General features: G+C 42.1%; 1 protein-coding gene and 1 long non-coding RNA gene across 2 annotated transcripts in view; one reads left to right on the top strand and one right to left on the bottom strand.

Annotated features, from left to right (window-relative positions):
• The window catches only part of NTF3 (neurotrophin 3), a 50,809-nt gene that overhangs the window by 1,810 nt on the left and 32,682 nt on the right, over nt 1-16,317 (top strand). The gene's annotated exons all lie outside the window — the stretch shown is intronic.
• The window catches only part of LOC147653689 (uncharacterized), a 45,730-nt gene that overhangs the window by 1,017 nt on the left and 28,396 nt on the right, over nt 1-16,317 (bottom strand). The gene's annotated exons all lie outside the window — the stretch shown is intronic.

Raw genomic sequence — 16,317 nt, 5'->3', positions numbered from 1 at the left:
AGGGCTGCTATGCATGCATTCTCTGGTTCCTATATTGCAAAACCAGTTATTTAGAGATGACTCTCTGTGTGTGTGTGTGTGTGTGTGTGTGTGCGTGTGTGTGTGAGGGGAGTTGCTTCTCCCCCTTCCCCCTTTTTAAATAGACAGGGATATGTGTTATTTGGTCCAGACAATTGTTGTGAGCTACAACCTTTCAAAAAACACTCTTTGCTCTCAGGCTCATGTGATTTGTTGCATGAGGAGTGCAAATGGTATGTAAAGTTTTGCTTTTGCATTGTGCCTTCAGGAAAATATCCAGACAAGTAAGAGAGGCATTCTCAGGCACAAAAATACCTGATATGTGCCAGCTTGCACGTGGAGAACCAGCACGAGAAGCGCTTATAAATGGGATGCAAGGAAAAGGGAAATTTAATAGTAAAAAAGCAAAAAAAAAGCAAAAAAGCAAAAAAGCAAAAAACCAAAAACAAAAAACCACAAAAAAACAAAAAGCAAAAAAGAAGCCTTGCCAGACAAAAGCAGCAAATAATGGAAGAATTCAGCATGGTCCCAGCTGCTGGTAGTAAAAAGACTGGTGTGAGATACACGTGTAAATACCAGGGTCTCTTGTGTGTGAGCATGGTGCGGGGACAAAATCCAGGAATAATTGCAGGTAGTAGAGCCAAAACATGGGGAGAACAGGAGGCACCAGCAGAGCCAGGAGGGGAATGCATTGTGTAGAAGGGTGCTACATGTTGAGTTATGCAAACACATAGGTTTAAGGGATTTTGTTGGTATTGTTCTGCTGTGGGTTGGGGTGTTTTTATCTTCAGGGAACAAAAAATGAGATGGTGCTTATAAAGGTAGATAAAAAATGGAGGGAAGATGTTATACAGCAGAAATAAAGTCCTACATGTTCATTGTTGTGCACTGGGGTAAAAACGGCAGATGAGACATGCTAAGGTGGTCAACTTGAAAGGGAAACTACTGCACATCAACTGGAAAAAGAGGATCCTTGTGGGTGGCAGAAAGTTTAGGAGCTTGCAAGAGGAAGTAACACTCGAGAGGGATGGGAAAAGGTACAGGCTGGAGGCTGAGTGAGGATATGAAAGGGACATACAAGGATGGTAGGATGGTCTGCAAGGGGGAGGTTGGGCATGGAGTGGGAGTGAGGGGAGAAAGGTGAAAGCACATAGGATGTTTGGAGGAGGAGTTAAAATGTGAACTATTAGCTATTTGGAGAAAGGTATGGAAAATAATCAGCTACATGATGCTTGTGGGGGGCCTCAAAAGGAGACACCTTTAATTTGTCAAGAAATAGATACACAGATGTATTTACAAGGAAGGTATCAGAGTATGAAAGGCAAGGCTTGAATGGTGATGGAAATGTGCTGAGAACAGGAATGCAGAGGGGAAAATGAGCAGGATGGAGTTAGGATGTGGTGAGGGGAAAAGGATTCTGTAAGTATGTGAAGGGGTAACTGGTTAGAGATATTTAAGAGGAGGCTGGAAACCTGCTGGAGTGTGCTGCCTGCCTGCAAGGGAGAGACAGAACTGAGGGAAAAGCCACGAAGAAGTGGTGTGAGGAAATGCAAGAGAGTGGAAATCACATGGGCAGGATGAACTGCAACAAGGATATAAAGCCATGGCAGGTGTTGAGAAGTGCACGAATGAGGAAAAATGAAGGAATGTAGGAGGCATGAATGGGGATGAAATGAAGAGCTATGTTTTCTGTAATGCCTAGGAAAGAGGTGATTTAGAGGAGATACAGGGTGAGAGAGCAGAGAGTGAAGGGAAATTTGGGGGTATGTTTCTTAGTAGGCAAAGGAAGGGAGTGGTGTAAAGATGGAGTGGTTTTCTCAGCAGAGCAGGGGATGCCTCTTTACTGGGGAGTAGGAGCAGCACAGGGAAAAAATGGGCAGTAAGTTACAGGGGAAACAGTTGGGGCGAGGAACAGCAAGTAAGGAATAATGGGAAGACTGTGGGAGGAGGAGAACATAAACAAAAAGGAGCGATTTTCTGTTGCAACAGACGTAACAACTTTGTTTATATCTCTGTGGTAGGTACTGGATGAGTGAAACAGCAAGAGGGAATGGAACAAATGTGTTGGTGGAGAAATTACTAAAGATGTAAAGTGGTAGGAGAAGGAATGAGAGGAGAAATTACCTGGAGGGCCAAATAAGCCACATGACTGTGCTACAGTCAAAAGTAAAGCGTGAAGTGTGTGGGGAGGTGAGTGCAGGTGGGATCTGTGGGGCAGGAGGTAGAAGTGGATGGGAATGACAGTTCCTGTTACAAGGGGTGAGGAGCTCATCGTGGGTTGGCACACAGCGGTGTGGGAGTGAGGAAGGGACCTGTCAGGCTGTGCCTCCATGCAAGGGCTGTGCAAGGGAAGGTTAAGGGAGGGAAAAGTTGTGTCTGATGAGAGACATTTGTGCACACAGCATGCTTGAAGAAAATGAGGGAAGTGCAGGTGAGGGTTGCAGACCTAGGTGTGGGGCCTGGGAAGGAAGGAAGGAAGAGTGATGAAGAATGAAAAAAAGTTTATGATGACTTAAGCCATTTGTTATTATCTGCCTCTTGCTGTGAGGGAGGCTATGTGTGCAAGGGGCCCTAGGTGCATGCAGTGCACCAGGAGAGCAGATTGGGAGTTCAGTGCAAGGGCACAGGTAAGTCCATAGAGACCCTGATGATAGGTACATGGATACATGGAATGCTGGTTCTGTGTGAGGGCCAGGGGTGAATATGTTCAGTGGGTGCTGTGCTTATGGGACTGGAAGAGTTGCAGGTGATGAGGACAACCCAGGAAGAAGCTGAAACCCTCGTAGGGTGTGTAAGAGCCCTGGGCTGCTGTAAGGGACAAAGGCCTGCATGGAAGTCCCAAAGAGCCACACAGGAGGCCATGCTGACATGCAGGGCGGCATGCAAAGGCTGAGTGGAGCATCACATGTCCACTGCATTCGTGGCACAGCTCTCCATGTCGAAATCTCTTACGTAAGGCCGGCACCAGGGGTGAGTTTCATGAGTGCTAGGAAAGCAATGTTTGCACTGAGAAGGAGGGTAGGAAAGGATGACTAACCGGGAAGATGGTTTGGTGCGTGGGTAGCGATCGGACCCAATGTGCTCTAGATGTACCTGCCTTCTGCATGACTTGCACAGCAGGCAGGCTCTCCTCTAGAGGCATTTTGAAGGTTTTTTATAAAGAACTGCTGAATAATCCTTAGAAAATCCCAGTACATTTAACTGCAATATTTAAACCAGCTTCATTCAGAAGGATACCAACTCACCTTATTTTCACACATTAAAACCTCTGAATACTGCCACTGGTGCAAAAGGGCAGAGAGGTTTCTCTGGGACAAGTTATCAGGGCTCTTGGATGAACAATAATTGGGCTGAAGCACAAAGAAGGACTACAGATGTCAGTCAAAAGAAAGAGGAAAGCACTGGCTTTCTCCATGGCATGAAGCAGTGCTGGAGTAATGTGCAGTTGGTTGAAGGCTGAAAACATAGGATACATCTTGGGTGTCAGAGACAAGCACTATGAACTTATTTCCCTTCAAAACAACTGCATTTATTGACAACAGCTGTTCTTCAGATCTGGTCTAAAAACATCTTCAAATTGTGTGGCTCACTTTGGACTTTGGGTTCATCTACATTGAGTAGGAAAGTGATTGTTTCCACCCATAGCTGATGAGAAGATTGTGAGTAATCCTGTGGGTCTTGCACTGGAAGAAATCAGGTCTGATCACACAGAACCTCTAAACTTAAATGTTGAAGCCTCTGAGCCTAGACCTTAATAGACCATGGTTCATAGATCCCTTTTCTGTTCATTGCAAGGACAAATTCCTGCTAAAATAAAAGCAAGCACCCCGTGAAATGATAAGTAAGCCATTACTGTTCTTGCAGCCACAGGTTGGGTTGGGAACCCATTGTCCTGGTTTTTACACTGGTTTCCCACTGCAGAGTCCAGTTCAAGCTCTCCAGCTGGATAATTTTTCCTGACAGTTCTTGCAGCTCATTGCAGTCTGTGGGAAGCACCTTTCTTTTCTGGTGGGAGCGAACTTCCCACCATGGCAGGCTGTGGGTGGAGGCGATGGTGAAGCAGCTGTCCATGAGGGGGAGATGCAGTCTCAGATATTGGGATTCAGCTGGGCTGAAACCACACACCACAGCTTACTCAGTTCACTGCCACCAGTGCTCCCCTGGCCTCTGACCACTCTGCTCCCTCCACTAAGAAAAATAAAAATCAAACAGTGGCATCAACCTGTCATCTGGCTGAGAAAAGAGAAAGGGATCAATGGATTGCTGCAGGAAGGGAAGCAAAGCAAGAATGAATGAGTTGTGCTCAGTGTGGAGAACATGGGCATTTGTGCCTGCCTGGGCCCTTTGCAGCCATGACACAGCCATAGATATCTGATTGCAAGGGGCTGGAACATCTGGGTGTCCATGAAGAAATTTGTCTGGCCATGTGTGTGTGTCTCCTGGTGGTGTCCAGGAGCAGCCAGTGGGAAGGGATGACAGAGGGGGATGGCAGCTGTTGCTGTGTGGGAGACTTTTCGTGCATCTGTCAGTGGGGGATGTGGGGATCAGCCACTTTCTGAGGGGACAGATGGGATGTGCGTGTTAAGAGAGAAGCGCTAAGGGTGGGTATGGAGTGGTTTCAAGGTTGTGAAATGAGTGCTAGAGGGAACATCCACAGCTATGTTTCTGATTGTATCATGAGCCTTAAGTCCATAGGGGAAGGTGAGTCCTCTGCAGGAAGCCTCAAGGGAGATTATACTTCCCAAAGAACTAAAACAACCTCACTCAAGCATCCAGTTCAGTTCAGAGCCTCCTTCTCTCCTTCAGACGGTACAAGCAAGCCAGGAAACATGGCCCTTTCCTTCAGGGCAGCAAGCACTTGAAAGAACACAGCAGGACCATATACTCCTCCCTCTCTGATCTTTCCCTGCCTCTATCTCATCTCCACCTTTTCACACACATGAAGAAGGGTCTTTCCCTCTCAGTTTGTGTGTGGAATTCCCACCTGAGGGAAGGCATGACAAAGCTGAGCATGAGCAAGGACACAGCAGCATGGGGGAAGGCTGTGTCTGTGCATGTCGAAACAGAATTTGCTGGTTGTTATCTCAGGCTCAGAGAAGGAGACTGTTGGTTGCATTTGGATGCAGATGGGAAGGATGGCAGGGTATTCCATGTTTCCATCAGGCAGAGTGTGACTCATTGGGAGGCACCGCTTGCGTAGCTGTGAAAATGCGCAGACCCTGCAGAGCAAAGTCCACTGTGTTATCTGTTAAAAAACCTGTACTAGAGGTGATGAAAACACTCTGGAAGGACTGCAACCCACAGGGTAAGATTTGCAGCACTTCTCCAACGTTTCCTGTGCTTCCAATGTACATGTTGCCCATAATGGAACCACAGCAATAAATGTGCTCCTCAGATGCTCTTTCATGCTATCCAGCAATAAATTTCTGTATTTTGAGTCGAACCCTGCTATAGATTTCACATATTTTATCTTACAATAGCTGAGTTAGCATGCAAAAATCTAGTTAATTCAAAAATATGTATTTCTAGGCAATGCCTTACAAAAAATTCAACCACATTTGCCAAAAGTCTGAATCGATACAATCAGAGGTAACTTGCAGGGAATTGTAGAGCTGCAGAAGGAAGAAGTACTTTGTACTCTACATGAATTCAGGTTGTGAGTGTGAAATTTAAGCCCAACCACTTCTTTTGAAAAGCTCTGTTGTTAGACAAGTTTGAATACAGCTTCCTTTCCTGTGACTTCTGCCTCACCCAGGAGATGGACACACTTACAAGACAAAATCAGCTTCTGTCCCCTCCAGAGATCGGATTTGGGATTTGGTTTCTGCTCCAAAGCAAGATGAGATGTTTTGGCTTTTAAATATCAAATATAGACCTCATAAATCTGTTGGAGACTAAACCAGAGTTGTTAAGAGGTAGGCATCATTTCATGTGCTGAGGGGTCTTTCCTGGATTTGTACATTCAAAAGTTAGAAAATATTTACCCCTTTCAGGGTTTTCAGTTCCTGTGAGAGGCAAAACTATTTCCTCCACTCATTTCTCAAACAATTTGCACAGTCAGATTTTACATGATTAGCTTTCCAAATGAATGATGCAGATAACTCCATAACATAAAAATACCTTCCTGAAGTGATGGTTTTTCTTTGCTGTTTTTTCATATTTGCATGTTATCCCACTTAGATCCCTTAACATCTTTAGCAGCTTTCCTTCTTTGTTATTGTTTACTACAGATATCATTCACATATTTGACTTAAGCTGTCCTTTGTTTAGGCCCATTCTTTTCTTACAGTTAATATGATTTTTTTTCCTCTAACCATATTCTTCAATGTCTTAATTATGTTTTTCCAGTTTTCTGACTTAATTTCATCTAAAACTTTGTGACACTAGAGCATTCAGGAATAAAATTGATGTTCCAAAACCAGACTTCTTTCCTCTATTTGCCTGCCTTCTTCAATTATACTTTTTGCACTCACTATTTTTCTCTTTTGTGTCTCCCTCCTACTATAAAAGAACTTCTATCAAATAAATCCAGCACTAATTCCTTGTTTAGCTAATTTTCAATATTACACCTTTCCAGCTTCCTCTCTAACATTTAATAGAGTTGCTCTGAATTGATTTTTCCTAGACATATTATTATAGGCTGTTCTCCTCTGAATCTCTTACTTTTTGCCCATTTTTCTGAAAAATATGTCCTTCTATGTAGCATTTTTTTCTATGCTTTCCATTTCTTCTATTCATCTACAGATTGTTTCTTCTCCCATTTAATTTTTCTTCACCTTTACTCTTTAATGCTTTCAGACTGAGATGATTTTTGAGGTCCCTTCCAACCCAAACCATTCTATGTTTCTAAGATTTTTACAGAGTAAAACTCTTATGAGAGAGATGAAAACCATCTCATCATATAGGGATACCTTCAGGAAATATTGCCTCAATATGTAATTCTTCCTAGATGTGCTTTAGATGTACTTAGAACAAAGTATTAATTTATTTATACAAAATCTATTCATGAATTAATCTGGGCAGAGACTTTTTTTCTGTTCAGAGAAAATGTCTGTGTTCAAACTGCCTTTCTGTGTTCCCTTGCTGTTTGAACTGCTTTTTTAAGTCTGAAACACTCAGGAAATACATTTAGTTTTTCTGTTGAAAGACAAACCATCACAAGCTCTGAAAAAAGAAAAACAATCTAAATAGTACTGCAAGATGAGATGTGGGGGGAGTTGTTGCTGTTGTTGTTGTTGTTGTTGTTTTACCAAAACAAAACAAAAGCTTCATGAAGTTAAATCTTGCCCTGGGAAGCTAAAGCTGCTTTTCACATCTGCTAGGACAGGGAGTTGTCTCCATTGGAAAAGTTTGCATTTTTGGGAAACAGAAATGTTTTTAAAGTCCGGCGATTTTTTTTTATCCCTGTCTTTCCTATAGTAGGAAATCTTCCTGTTAAATTTTTTTATTTTCTTTCTTTTTGATCAGAGGTTGTTCTTTTTTTTTAACCACTATTAAGCAAATCTTATTGGTGTAGTTGTCGTTTGACAAGTTAATTTGTTTACTTCAATCTTTCTTTCCACCTCTGGTTCAGACTGTGCCTTTCCTGGCTCTGGTTTGACACCAGCACTTCCACTGATCCCAATGCATTTCTGATTTACCCAGGATCAGGGCAAGCACAGAAACCCATCTGACTGCAGGTCAGATGCAGTTCTGCTCTCAGTTGCACCCAGGTGATCTTAATAAAATTTGTGAGGCTGTAACTTTGAATTTGTGTCTTTGAATTTGTTTTGGGGGATTTTTTTTAAGCCATGAATTCACATCCAAAGCATTTTCGTATGTTGAGCCACAGAAATCACAAGAAGGGGAGACAATATGCCTACATTAGATAAGTAGTGTTTTGACTGGAAAAACTGCAGCACTTTTTTTTCTTTCTTTTTTTCTTTTTTTTTGGTTGTTGTTGTTGGTTGGAATTTGTCAGTTCCTCAGAAACCAATCATTCCCTGCTTGTTCTAATAAATCTCAACTAAGTCCCTGTGGACACTAAAGTTCAAAAGGCTTTTTCAGGCTTCTCCTTTGCTCAAAACCCTGTGTCCTTGTTAACCTTGTTAACCTTGGTGACCCATCCACAGAGCAGGGAATTGGTACTTGGAACTACAAGGGCTAAACCAGCAAAGCACATTAACCTGGAGAAAACAAGGGCATGATGCTTCTGCCTCACAGGGGACCCTTGGGATTAGGAGGCAAAGAGAAATTCCTCAGGACTGGAGAATTAAACCCAACAAAATCCATCTCTAGTACAGTCTAATATCTCCTAATACGGTCTGTGTCTCTAAGATCTCAGCCAGTCAGATAGAATATTCTTCAAAGCTCTGTCATGTCTAATTTTAAATTCATCAAGTGATTGGGCTTCCACCACTCCACTTAAAATTTTCATACCATTCCCAATCCAGCTTGAGTGCCATTCATTACTACAGGATTGAGTGCTTTCCCATGGGCAACTTGTTAGCAACAACACAGTCCTGGGTGGCAGTAGAACAGCTGGCAGGAGACCAGGTTGGATGAGTGGTTTGGCTTCAATTTTATTTTTTCATTAGTTAAATTCTAGTGGTTACCTTTTCGTGATGGCATTCTTTGAGGAAGAACTGAAAATAAAATGTGTCATTGTTGAAAGTAACAGAAATATTTTTAATAAATAACCTGTTCTTGGAGAACAGCTCTTTTTTCAAAAGAAAGGTTGCACTGTGAGGCCACGCCTTGAGTCATGGGCCCAGTTTTGGGACCCTCACTACAAGAAATACATTGAGGGGCTGGAGCATGTCCAGAGAAGGGAATAGAGCTGGGGAAGGGTTTGGAGCACCAGGAGGGGTGAGGAAGCTGGGAAAGGGGCTCAGCCTGGAGAAAAGGAGGCTCAGGGGGAACCTTCTGGCTCTGCACAACTCCCTGCCAGGAGGGGACAGCTGGGATGGGGTGGGTCGGGCTCTGCTCCCAGGGAACAAGGGACAGGACAAGAGGAAACAGCCTCAAGCTGTGCCAGGGGAGGTTCAGGTTGGACATCAGGAGGAATTTCTTCATGGAAAGGGTGCTCAGGCCTTGGAAGGGACTGCCCAGGGAGGTGGTGAATCCCTTGAGATCTCCAAGGGACTGCTGGACCTGTCACTCAGTGCTCTGAGCCAGGTGACAAGGTGGAGATCAGTCACAGGTTGGATTCAATGATCTGGGAGGTTTTTTCCAACCTCAGTAATTCTGTGGTTTTGTGAAAAGCTCAGTACAATTTCCTCAAGATGATGGGTGTGTCTGTAGCCTGGCAGCAACCTGGACAGTGTTCCAGGAGGTAACTCCATACAAATTACTGGGCCTGTACTTTCCCCCACGAGGAGTCTCCAGATCCTCCAACCTATTAGGAGAAGTGCACCAGGATAACCAACCTTATTTCTGTTTGGATGGCAGAGCACAACTAGGTCCCCAGGGACAAATTGCCCAAAGGCACTCTGCAGGCTGGTGTTAAGACATCCTGCTGTGTGTAGAGTAGTTCTGGTGGAGAAGCAGAGACAGCAGTTTCTGAGCCAGCACCCTGCAGGGTGAGCACAGAGGGCAGACCCTTGCTCTGCCAGGGCAATGCAAACTGCCTGAGGCTCTTCTCAGGTATTCACACTGCTTGGTGAGGCACATGAGCTAAGCTAAAGCCTTTTTCCAGCTCCCCCAGGACAACATGGTCCTTTAGGATGACTGGAATCAGAAACCTTCCTGGTCCTCTACAGGAATCATTGAAAGGCTTAGGTTAGAATGGACCTTAAAAATCATTGAGTTCCACCCCCTGCCATAAGCAGGGACACCTTCCACTTTCCCAGGTTGCTCAGAGCTCCACCCAACCTGGCCTGGAACATTGCCAGGGATGGGGCAGCCACAGCTGCTCTGGGCAACCTGGGCCAGGACCTTACCACCCTCACAGGGGAGAATTTCTTCCTAATATCTAGCCTAAATTTCCCTTTTCAGTTTGAAGCTCTTCTCCCTTGCCCTGTCACTACAGTTCCTGATGAAAAGTCCCTCTCCAGCTTCCCTGAATCATTTTCAGATTCTGGAAGGTGGTCTGAGGTTTCCACAGCCTTCTTCTCCCCAGGCTGAAGAACTCCAGCTTTCCCAGACTGTCTCCATAGGGAGGTGCTCCAGTCTTCTAATGAACTTTGTGGCCTCCTCTGGACTTGCTCTGACAGTTCCATATCTTTATTCTGTTGGGGCCACCAGAACTGGAAGCAGATCCAGGTGGGGTTTTACCAGAGAACAGTACAGATGGGCACCACAACCTTCCTTCAGCTGGGTCCATAAATTCAATTATTTTCATTTTATTCATAAAACCCCTAAATATTTATGACTATTAGGGAGATTTGTGTATTCTAATTGCTTTCTGAACTTTCTCCTGATTAACTAATTTTTTTTAGCAGTACATGGAAACTTATAGACTACAAAGAAGCATCCAAAATTATTTCCTGGTTACCTGGCAGATTTCCATTGATGGATTTCACTTTGGGTTTTTTCCATCTTTTCCCATCTATCAACTTCTATTTTTCTCTTGCTGAATATTCTTGAACAGCCAGTTGCTAGCTCTAGAGCTAACTAACTTAACAGAGGCCTAATTCTGACCCCACTTACTTGGAAGAAGCCTAATGGCCCCCCAGAGAATAAGTTCATCTTGAGGCAGTGAAAATTTAGACCAGAGTCAAGACCTGAGAAGTCAAAAGAGAAATTATTGCCAATAGCCAGGGAAATGAGAGTAGTTGTTTCTGAAAATAAAAAAAAAGGGAGGGTGGGAGTTTCTTAATGTAGAAACAGTTTTCCAAACCTGAACTAGCAAAGCTTCCTCCAAAATTCTGCTCTGACCTGTCAAAAATTATCTAATCACAGACAGTGCTCTTGCTTGTTTGCTTGTTTCCTTGCTTGTTTTCTCCTCTCTTTTTGCAAGAAGGTGTTGGTGAGGTGACTCCTGCTCTTTCGATTTTTCCATCCATGAAGTTCTCATCCAGATGAAATATATCAGACCAAATATGAAAAACGAAACCCGACATCCTACCTTTGATCTGAGGCAAATAATTGTAGGTGCCATCGCCAGCCTTCTACAGGAATGTGGTCCAGAGCAAAGGACTTGAAAGAACCTCAAAGATACTTCTAAAAGCCATAAAATGTTTTAGCAATTTTGGGTTTTCCTCCCCTTTTCCTTTCTGAAAAGGAACAGATGGGAACAGAAGTAAACTCTGCCATCTGGAAAGACTGAAGGATCAGTATGAAATGAGCCAGGTGTCAAGTTTGTTCATCACCAGCCCAGCTTTGTCAGTTATCAACATCAAAACCATGTCTCAACAACGGCTGAATTACACTAAAGAGAAATGGCTTTGCAAAGCCATTTTTTCTGTATCTTTTTGTCACCTAATTGTTCTACTACCTTGAAAACTCCAGTTCTGAACAGAAAAAGGAAAGAAATTAATTTAAAGTTTTACTTCTTATGCCACAGGAGATTGTCTGCTTTGGTCTTTCCTGCCTTCCACTGAACACTGCAGTCTGGATTCCACTTAAAGTCCATTATCTCTGTCATGACCTTTTAATATTATGCTAAACTGAATTTATATATAGGTAATTTAGACCTTGTTCTTATAACAGTTTGAAATGGAAATGTAGCACCTTTAGGAAATCAGAAGCACGAAAATCACTATAGTGCTGTTCAGCCTCTGGAGAGAGTCTGAATCACTATCTTTTTTGCTTTAAATATTGGAAATCGTGTGTAAATACAATTATATCTATATATATATAATTGTATTACATATGTGTACACATATACATGTGTGCATATATATATGTGTACTTACTGTTCACAGAGGAAGACTGAAGATGATGCCTTGTTCTTTCTCTGAGTAGATTTTCTTTTTTTTAATTATGTTTTAGTTGCATTTAATTTATGAGATTTCACAGCACCTTTGGTTTTAATCTTATTATGCTTATCCTGATTTAAGCTTTCTACTAAAGGACATATGAGCAAATAATTTTCCATCTGCATACTAATAAGACTGGTAATACAGTGCCCAAACTATATAAATAAGGTACCTGGAGTGGCAGGACAAGGGGGAATGGCTTCATACTGAAAAGGAAAATTTAGGTTAGATATTAAGAAGAAATTCTCCCCTGTGATGTTTGTAAGGCCCTGGCACAGGTTGCCCAGAGAAGCTGTGGCTGCCCCATCCCTGGCAGTGTTCCAGGCCAGGCTGGATGGGGCTCTGAGCAGCCTGGAATAGTGGAAGGTGTCCCTGCCCATAGCAGGAGCCTGTAATGAGATGATTTTTAAGGTCCCTTCCAACCCAAAGCATTCTGTGGTTCTGTGACTCTCATATGTATATATATATACATATATACATAATATATATATATATACACACACACACACGTATATATATATATATATATATATGTTATCCACCAGTTCCAATCAAATTTCTTTTCTTCAGACATGCACACACACTGATTTTCTTGGTAAATACCCTCAGCCTTCTCTTGCCATCTTTTGCAGAACAGTATTACTTTTCTTTTGCAAAACAAATCTTTCCAAAAAGCTGGAGCTGCATAAACTAGTACTGTTTTTCTATGCACAATGCAATCCACGATGCTTCTTTTACAACTTGGCTCTGATTGCCTTTTGTCAAATTTTGTCTGTAGTCCTCAATTATCTTCTGTGTCTGCATATTCCCATGGGTTTTTGGTTTGGTAACATAGTCAGCTGTGGTTGTCTTCTGTTTTCCCTCCAAAACATGCAATTTGTTTTGTTTCTGCTATACAACCTGACAAATTTTCTTTTTTCTCCTCCTCTAAACATAAATTAGGAGTTTGTAGTGTTCTTTTTATTTCCCTTCAGTTTGATGTTTCTGCATCATCTGAGTAGATGAGGTCCACAAGCTCCCCTTAAATTTCCTGAGAAAGAGTCAAATATGTTGTGTAAAAATTTCCCAATTTTTTTTCATCTTCATATGATGCTGATACCTTTCAAAATTTCTTTACCACTGGCTTCTTCTTCTTCTCCTGATACTGTGACAATTAAATAAATCCATGACCTCTGACCGAGTCCCCAATAAGAAAAAGACATAATTATTGCTGCTCATGTCCTTTTTCAATGAATTCCTTATTTTTGTGAGAAGGCAAATTCTTGTTCAAATCCCTTCAGTTTGAACCTCTTGTTTTCTTCTCTTTCTCTTTCCTTTAGAAAGGGTTCTTTGAGGACCTTTGACATCTCTATTTTCTTATCATCATCTTTCTTCTCTTCATGCTTTACATATGATCTTCTTTTTCTCATTTTTCTCCTACAGTGTAATGTGCCTTGGTGAGGGTTAGACTGAACTAAGACAAAAAAAAAAGGAATTAAGGGAAAAGGCATAATTTCATTCCTCTTTCAAAAAAGACTGAAATTGAAACCATCTTTAATGGTTAAAATAAAGGTTTTTTTGTTTTTTTAAAGTCATTTAAAGGCACAGAAAAAAAATTGCTTTATCAGACTTGTGCACTGCATCTCCATCTACTTAATCAGATGATGATTTAACAGTTTTGTTTATTTGTCTTCCCATTTCATGGAAGACTTTTAGTACCTCTGACTCTTGATATGTTTGCACAGATTTAGTACAATGGTTGTGTCTTACCCTCAGAATTCCTTTGCAGTCAAAATCATGTCAACATCTCTTTAAACTTGCTTCTTTTGCTCTTGGCAATATCTAATTTCCTTGCAATAAAAAGTTTTCCTTCATGTAAAAAATAATAATAAAAAAGAACTGCAACAATGAAGAAATCCCAAATTTAATCTACAGCCTAAAATGTGAAATTAAAGCAATGGATCTTTGAAAGGAAGGGATCTTAAGGATCATCTTCTCCCAGCACCACACCATGAGTCTTCCCATACATCTTCCACCAGACCAGGTTGCTCCAAGTTGCTCCAAGTCCCATTCAGCCTGGCCTGGAACTTGGCCAGGGATGGGGCAACCACAGCTTGTGACAGGGCCTCAGCACCCTCACAGAGAAGAATTTCTTCCCGATATCCAATCTAACCCTGCTCTCTGCCAGTGTGAAGCCATTCCCCCTTGTCCTGTCACTCCAGGCCCTTGTCAAGAGTCTCTCTCCATCTTTCCTGTGGGTTCCCTTCAGGCACTGCAAGGCCACAATGAGCTCACTTCTCTTCTCCAGGCTGAGCAACCCCCAGTTCTAAAGCAATAGCTGCATGGCTAAAAAAATATTTCCTTTCCAACAAATATTGTCATATCTATTTTGTTATCATACCTAATTTTTAACGTTTATTTCAATGTAACTGGGAGTCAGACCAGACTGTCTCTATGTTGGGGAATTCTGGAAGAGCAGACAAATCTTATTTCTTCTTTTCTTGTGTATTCTGACAGTTACTTGCCCTGAAATAAGTTGAAGACAGCTTTCCTTTTTAGTCCAAAAGGGAGGTCAATCTGCTATCCAGTTTAATTTTATTTATTGCCTGTTGCAGTGAGGGAAGCACTTGATCACAGTGTAAACCTGTGATCTTCAGTGCTGACACTCCAATTTGTACAGTCCTCCTACTTAGTGCCTCTGTAAACTCAGCAAACTCAAAGGCTTATAGTGAGGGCCTGATACTGGAGAAAAAATGCAATTATCTGATTTACTGATCACTCCAGCTGTTTCAGAGGGATCAGCAGTCCTTGAGAGTTATAATCATGCTATTGAAGAAGAGTGGGACCAAAGCTTTCAGGCTCTTTCACCCACAACAAGCTGAAACTTGCACTCGCATTCGCACGGAGCTAAGTGAGTAAATTCCTTTCATCACCTGGTTGTAGAAGGGTGTGCATCTGAAAAATGCAGCCCTTCTCACTGGGCATGGGTATGTGGGGGGTTTTCCCAAAGATAATGATCTTGCCTTTTTATCAGGTGAGAATCTTCAAGTCATGCACTGAAGTTACCCCCGTGACAGACAGCTAGTGCTCGCTATAGAAAAATCCCTTGAAATTCTTTAAAAAGAATTGGATCAGCTTTACCATGTGTGTTTGAATTGCCAGGTTGTACTAGAATCAGCTCATGGGGATACGTGTTTGCATTTTGAACCCTTGCTCTGCAAATATCTAGGGGTGGGAATTTGTCAGGCAGTGGTCTGCCCGTGTCATAATGAATTCACACCCAAACCAGTTTGAATGAATGCTTTAAGGAAGATTCCTTGAGCTGTAATTAGTAATGCATTGCTAGAACCCAGGTACTGCACGTTTAAATACTCCTCCTTTGGCTCTGATTAGTAATACACTGCCAAACACCAGCACAGGCCTGTGACATCTATTCAGTTGTTTATTCGCTCACTCTTTCATTCACTGTTTCTTTTGCTTTGGGGAGCAAGTAGATTTCTTTATATTTTTCCATTTATACACTCTGTTCTTGGGGTATAAGCTGATTTCCTCAGATGAACAGAAGATTTCTGAGGGATTTCAGTTGAAACAAATTTAATTTTTCATGGATCAGGTGCAATGTTGTTTTGGCCTCTGTCTCCAAAACACCACAATATAAATTTTATGGACACATTGATGCAAACAACCTTTCTATTTATACATAAAAATTCCTTTTATATTGACCTATGTAGCTTCAACTTATAGGCAGTTCCTCTGCTTTAAAAGAAAAGAAAAAATTATGAAGTACAGTTTGAGAGAGCAGAAACATTTTTTCATTAACAAAAAAAAAAAAAAGAAAATAATTTTGCCAGTGGTCAGTCCCCCTTTTTGGTTTTCTTTCCACAATTACTACTTCAAGCTCATGCACTTGTAAGGGAATTTTGGACTTCAAGCTCAGGGTGGTTATTGTAAATTCATAAAAATAATTATTGGTATGGAGACTTCTTGAAAATGGAGAGTTTTGGAGAGGATGGGACAAACCCATTCCACCCATTTATCACTACAGCCTGACACTTTGGAATACCCAGCTGAGCAAGGAAAAAGGTGATCAGGACCAATCACCAAAAGAGACACATGGCAGAACTGCTCCCCTTTTCTAAGAGGGGACCCTGCAGATCTTTTGGGATGCAGGAATCTTTGCTGGCAGCAACTGGTAGGAGCTCAAAGAATGGAAAGGAGGATGAAGGGCTGCCAAAACAGGCTCCAAAGTGTCTTGCTGTGACTCTGACCAAGTGCTTACAACAAACTGTCCAGGAGTAAATTCCAGCTCAAAAAAGCAGTCACTACGTGGAGGTTATTTGGCATGTCTGCCTGAATAACAAACACACTGGGGTGGTGGCAGGGCTGTCATAATTCACTTAAAACTTGTACTCAAAGCTAA

This window comes from Cyanistes caeruleus, chromosome 4 (genome assembly GCF_971803275.1).
Source record: "Cyanistes caeruleus chromosome 4, bCyaCae1.hap1.1, whole genome shotgun sequence".
Classification (NCBI taxonomy): Eukaryota; Metazoa; Chordata; class Aves; order Passeriformes; family Paridae; genus Cyanistes; species Cyanistes caeruleus.
Note: the sequence above shows the minus strand (reverse complement) of the source record. Positions and strands in the feature narration are given on the sequence as shown.